Source organism: Apis cerana, linkage group LG10, assembly GCF_029169275.1.
Source record: "Apis cerana isolate GH-2021 linkage group LG10, AcerK_1.0, whole genome shotgun sequence".
In the NCBI taxonomy this organism is placed as follows: Eukaryota; Metazoa; Arthropoda; class Insecta; order Hymenoptera; family Apidae; genus Apis; species Apis cerana.
The window spans coordinates 1,822,720-1,829,923 of NC_083861.1; positions in this window are offsets into that span (position 1 = coordinate 1,822,720).

A 7,204-nucleotide genomic window follows, 5' to 3' on the forward strand; every position below is an offset into this window, starting at 1 on the left:
TTTCCTCAAAGGAAAGATGTGGAAACAACGCGAGCTCCACAAAGCCTGCCTCTCGAGTCGAAATCGATTCCAAGTTTTTTCCTTGCAGATTCGGCCTCGATTGATTCCAGACTTCCTTTCAATCCCAACCCACTCGTTTTCCTTATTTCTCATTACTTCCCTTTCGATCTTCTATTTTCCACGATCTGATTCCCAAACATGTCGGTTTAACGACTCGCAAACAAAACCTGATAATTACGGAGAATACTTACGAGCTCGCTCGTGATACTTAGGGTTCGCTTTCACTTGAGAGATCAGAAAACAACAGGATCGTGTAATCGTTCTTTCGATCCTCCAGCCACGATTTCGTGGATGTTAATAAATTCACTCGTCGAGCATCGACTCGATTGGTTGCTCGTTAGCTTTCAACGTCTATCCTCCCTGCCCCCTCCTTTATCCCTTCTTTCGAGCGAAGCGAGTCGATCGACGAGATGATTATTCGAAACGCGGATGTATAAATGAAACGCGACTTCAATCTCCATAAATTGTTTCCGTCAAATTGCGGGTTGCCGATTTACAAAGAGAGATCCCTTCACAACTCTTCGCTATGCGGATTCTCTGGGAAATGACGAGCGGAACTCTTCTGTCGTCTCGAGGTTTTTTCCTCGAGTGTTCGTGTTAAGGATGGAACGAAGTTACGTTGTGAAAGGGCAGAGCTCTCTCTCTCTCTTTCTCTATTGTCAAAAGAAATCGAAAGAACGTAGTTCGCGATACAATTATTGTAGATTTACAAACGTAGCCCACATCGAAAATCAACCAACAACTATTTGTATACAAATACATATATATGCATATATGTGGGTATAAGAAATAATAACAAAAAGGAAAAATAGACGAAGATTAGATCTTACACAAAATCATACAATGGCTCTCTAAAGGTCAACAAGTAACGTATCAATTTTTTTCTATCCTCTAAATGTTGAAACATTTAGTTGTATCTGCAGTAGCGTTACAACTGCGTGAAAAATCGCGAAAAAGAGTCAGTGGAATGGAATCAATTTAATATTTTCCTTCTTCCGAATATCGAGGAAGGAATAAAAATTTGGTCCATCCATGGTTTCGGATTTTCTTCGAGTTTTAAAAACAAGGGGCAACTCGTAAAGAAATACAGGATATCGAGGTCTCGAATATCGATTCCATACACGGATACGGAAACGTCTATCATACGAATCAGAAATTCAGAATAGTAGCGTGATTCCGGGAAAACGAACAAATGCTTGAAGCGAAAGAAAATCGAACCCGCCCCCTCCCAACCCGATCGCCACCACCTCGTATATCACGGTGAAAATCTATTTTTCTCGCGCGACGCATCGTTCTGAAATTCTATACAAAATATCTGCCCGCGAGATCTCCGGGAATATACGTATTTCCCGGACGAATCCATCGGAGTATGGTACATCCATTCGAAACATATTCGGATTTTATGATGCACGAACGATGCGCTCGATCCTTAATAACGCGATTATAGCTCGTGCAAAATCAATCCGTGACTCAAGGCCCCTACATTCGCTCTTCCATCGCGTTCACAGAGAAATAATCTTGTTAATTTTGTTTCTTTGCGTTTTTTTTTTTACTTTCCCGAAGGATTAATCGAAATTTTGATTTTATCAGATTTTCGAATACGTTATACCAATGAATTTTGTAATCAGTGGGAAAATTTAATTTTAACTTTTCTTCTAATCTCTATCTTTCTACGTATCGTGAAAATTATATATATTTTTTGCTCATTTTCGTACAATAATGGAAGAAGTGAAATTTCATATGCATCAGCTTATTCTTTCTTTACATCATACAGGTAAAGAGTTTATGAATATTTTACGTATATGAATTTTTCAGATCTTTTTTTTTTGAATAACTAAAGTAGAATACTTCCATCTCCTTCGCGGAATAAATAAATAAATAAATATAGAGAAGCCTGTATAGGAAAAAAAAGGAATGAAAAGCTCGAGCCCCGATTACAATTACTGGATCCAGCTCGATTTTCAGGATCACTTTTCGTTAATTGGAATTTTACGACTGTGCCTTTGTGCCATCCATGGCGATTGTCAGCTTCTGATAAAAGCATCATCGGGACGTTGAACCAGATCCCCCCCTCTCTCTTCCCCTACCATCGATACCAGTTGCAACGAGCCATCGCCTTCCATCCCTCTCGCGCCCCTCGATCGCCCCTTTTGTTCGCCAGCGCGATTACGAGTCCTATGAATTCTTGACGGTAGCTGGATGCCAGACGATCCGATAATGAGACCACTCAAAATTCATGTCTGCCTCGTTGTTGAAAAGACACCGTTGGAAGCTCGTGCATCCACATCACCCCCTCCATCTCCCGCCCCCCGAATCTATTGTATTTGCAAATGCCGGATAGCGACTGCGTTCTTGCAGAATTTTCTCCTTGGGCGGGATATATAATACGATTCTCTCGATTCTTTGGGAAAAAATAAATCGGGAGCTACGAAATTCTGGATGCATCTCGCGTCGATACGAGAACCGCGTAATGAAATTCGAAGGAGAGAAAAGGAAGAGGAGGAAGAGAAGTAGTGGAATGACATCGTCGACGTTTGTCGTTCGTTTCCCATTTCACAGGAGACGCACACCGGTATTGCTATTGTAAGCGTCATAGGCGCGCCTTTTGTGAAATTTAAAAGAAAAAAGTATCCCTTTCTTCTCTCGATGCCTCTCCAACGAGAATTCCCTTCTTCTTCTTCTTTGAGACGCGTTTCACGCGCAGCCGACGTGATTCCTTCTCCTATTCAAGCTAACTCGAAGATCGAGTTCCTCTTCAACGGAGCCCGGTCTCCGAAAGTTTCGAGCCACGCTCGAGGTAACCGATGGAACTTAGAATACATATATATATATATACATATACATAGAGTTACGGCCAACAAATCATCGCGCAACGCTCTCCACCACGAGAGAGAGAGAGAAAGAGAGAGAGAGAGGAGTTGAAGCGGATCGTGTAACGAGTCGAATCGATGCCATCCTTGGCTATTCACACTATTCCCCCGGCTGGAACATTACCCGGGATCGTTTCCACCGATAATACGTTAACAGACGATTTACCGTTTACCCGTGCATTATTTACCGCGTCTACGTACGCGCTAATGCACCCACGGGGATGGATAGAGGGAAAGTCGAAGAGAGGGGAAGAGGGATGGAAGTTAGACGAGGAGGAAACTTGGTGGAGCGCCACGAGACGATGAAATATCTCGTTCTGTCCTTTCAGCGAATCGATAAATCGTTTCTCTCCTAACCCGATCCACGGATCGCAGATTTCACGGTTTCACGAGCGGATTAAATCGGCGGCCGATTCGAGCGACATCGCGTGCGCATCTCGAGAAGAGGAGGAGGTTTCTTCGAGAAAGCTCGTGTTTCAAGAAGGAAGGTGATGAATGGAGAGGGGAGAGGAGAGGGAAAATAGGTCGGCTCCAGGGATGGACTCGGCGAAGGGTCACACGGGGCCGATAGGGGTCTAATAAAAGGCCGGCCAGATCTCGGACGGAAAGCTCCATTGTACTGTTATATATCTCCTGTAACGCGATATCGCCCATTCTTTTCTTTCTCTTCTCGTCCCTTTCTCTCGTGAAACCGAGCTTCTTTCTGGACGACAGGTGAGCCCGGCACACCTGAGACGCGTTCTCTTGTTTCTTCGTGCCATGGAAAACTGGACGATTTCAGGATAAAGGGAAGATTCTTTCGCCCTCTTGTTCGAATCTCGAAAGAATTCGTTAACAAGAGACTATGCAGAATGAAACAGGATACGGATTCGTTCGTCTCGGTCGATCGATGATGAGCAAACTCGATAAATAGTCTCCTTGCGTAATAATCATGCGTAATAAACCCTAACCCACCTCTCCTGAATTCGATTACCCTCGATTACACGTTATGCAATGACCACGATCACGAGAGATCCCATCCCCTCTTTTATGAATCCACGCGAGGTGTCCCATACAAGAGTTTCGATGTACACACCCCGATAACCCGAATTTCACATTCATATGGACATATGGCGAACAGCTGTTCGCTGTAACGCGTTAATAGTTCGAGAATCTGCGAAACGTCTGGCCGCGGGGTGAAACCGAGACCGAAGGCTCGAAACGGAATCGAGGTGTGCATCGAGCCCACCGCAAACGCGAGACCGTATAAAACACGGTATAATGTCGCCACAGGTCGTCATCTGGCTGTGACGGCAACAACCTCTTCGGCCTGGCCCTGATTAATCGTTGCACGTGTTCGTACCGCTTATTTTTCGCGATGCTGGACGAGTATCAACGCTTCCTTTCCTTCGATCTGCCTGCGAAAAGAAAAATAGAGTTGAAGTATAATGATGAATAAGAATTGTATTCTATTGGAATTATTCAGAATTGATGATCCTTTAACAATTTTCTTTAATACCGTTAACGAGGAATAAAATAAAGTTATCACTTCGAAGGGTTAATGTTAATTTTTAGAAACTTTGTTAGCGAAAATTATCGATCGATTATCAATTATTCGAGTAGTCTGATCGAAATATCCCCGCACGGAGGAATAAAGGAAAAGAAAGAAAAAGTAAGCGCTAGTTTTGAAACTCATTTTGCAACTGTGAATTATGCGGAACATGGCTCGTGCTAGCACTCGACCGGGGCTACCAGCCACAATATTGCATCGTCGATGGTTACTAATGTTCAAGTTTTGATGAACCCGGCGCAACACGAGAGAAATTCCACACAACGAGCGGGGTTTCACGGGACCTGCAACAAATGTCGGCGTTAAATATATCGATTTATCGTTGAACAGGGAAGAGGGGAGGGATTCGATAGGGCGACAACGTTTAAAAAAAGAGGGCGGTTTAATGGGACAAAAAGTCGTGCCGTAGGGATCGGGCATTGCCTCTGCCATGCAAATTCGCGACTTTCGGGATCGAATCGAAAATTCTAATTGCAACGTGTCACTTTTCCATCCCCGTATCTTTCGGTTGGCGTGTCATTAAAGGGCAAAGGTGAAAGGAGTGACGCATGAAAAGAGGGGGAGTGGAGAAAATCGACGGCCGTCCCGTGTTTATCGACATTAACATGGTTTGTCCCCCCTCTGTCAATTTCTGGCTGCAATATCAGAGAGACACGTTTCCCTGCACGGACACGTTAAAGCCAACGACAACGTCAGGGAAAACGGAGGACGTCTCTGTGACAACCGCGTTCCCCATCCGCTCTCGTATTTTTCCTACCTCTTACTTCGTCTCTTTTCTCTCTCTCTCTTTTTTTTCTTTTTTATATCTTTCACTTCCTGCTTCTCTGTTTATTTCTTCCTTCTTTTTTCTTTCTTTCTCTCTCTCTCTCCGGTTGGTCGTTTTATTTCTGCCTCCGTGAAAATATTACGGGGGCGAGACTGCATCGTGAAGAAACAGAACAACGGGGTGCATAAATTTTAGAAAATTGTTTCTGCCACGTTGCAACGTCAGGATAAAAGGGACGTGGAGGTTAATACGGAAGTGTCCTCGCGATCGAGCTTCCCCGAGTTTCCTTTAACCGGTCGCGTGACTCGAAAATTGGATGGGATCTCTTGATCACGCTCTCTCGTATTTAACCTTTTTCTCTCTCTCTTCTTTTCCAAGAAATCTCGCGAAAAAGAACATTTACAATCGCCTCTCTTCGAGAGTGAAATTAAATAAATCCCAAACTAATTTCTGAGATTCAAAAAGAAGAAAATGATTAATTATTTGTAAGTGAGATCGACTTCGAATTCATTATCATTTTTCTTCGCAAGAAACGAATCGAACTCAAAGTTTCTCAAAGTTTCAAATCGACTGATGAATGAATCTCCGAATCGAATTTAGAAAAAAAAAATTAGAAAATATAAAACGAAATATAAAACGCATGATTTTTGACTGACAAAAATTTATCGATCCTCTTTCCCAAACAAAATCATCATCAAACAAAACTGAATCGAACGAGGCAATTTCCAAACGAGGCAAGCTCAAAGAGGCAAAATTCGAAACTCGTTGCCTCCTAAATAACAACCTCGTTGGGGCAACATCGCGAAATAGAGGGAACGAGTTGTGGACCCGTTCGAGCGACGAAGCGGAAAATCCTGCTTCAGGGTCTCTTTGCCAAGGACGTGCCTACTTTGGTCAGGAAGGAGCTCGAAGGGTTGTCGCGGCCATCTCGATCGTGTCCGCTAATTTCCTTCTCGCGGTCTGCTTACCTCGTGCAATCGGTACGGTCAAAGGCGGTGTCCATCGGCCGCCAATATAATTACGCGTCTATCGCGCTTGCATACGCGCCGCTGTAACATTGCGTTTGAAGTCCGGCGGATTGCCATTAGCCCAGACCGACGAGGGAGGGAGGAAGGGCCTCACCCTTGGCGAGAAACGCCGGTGTCGAGCTCGCGCGTCTCGACACGAGTGGTTATTGAAATATCTAAAATGATTTTATACCGAGTGACAGGTAATAACCCAACGCTTCGCCGTGTTACTCGGGTGAATATTTCATTGGGAGATCGTTGGATCGCGTCTTGGCTCGGAATCGATTTCTTTCTGTTAACAATCGTCCTTCGTCTTTTATAATTTGACCGAGGGGCGATTTAATTTCGTAATTACGCGAGGAAAAATAATGTTATTAAATTACTCACAATTCCTTTCTTGCTGACGAAATGAAGGTAACAAAAATTTTTAATTCAGGGAGTAATTTTACGAGAATACATAATCGCGAACATTGGGAGATTGGTTGAACGAGAAAAGCTAATTCTAAGCGACAATTGTGCCGATTTGTCGCTTCAACGAGGGCGCGGATTCACGTAGCCGGTGATGAAGTTATCGAAGTTACAAGGCAGGCTGAAATACCTGCGGTTTACATTAGCTACCTGCCCGCCACGGCATTAGTTCATAATTGCGCGACATTGTCGTGTCGCTGTAACTCCACGCGCGGGGACATTGAACGGCTGATTGGCGTCGGGGCCGAGTTCTCTTCATGGTTAACGCGCGTGCTACACCGCGCCGATGAATATTTAAATTTAACGTGATTACGCGGACCGTTTTGCCCCACCTGTCCCCCCCGTCGAATCTGAAACGCTGTCAAAGGGATGGCCGACCACTTTAGCCCGCTATAATGCAAGATAATCCAACCCTTTAACGATCTTTGCCGCATCATGTCGGAGGATCAACTTGCGATTTTCGATCAGGAAACGCGCTTAACAA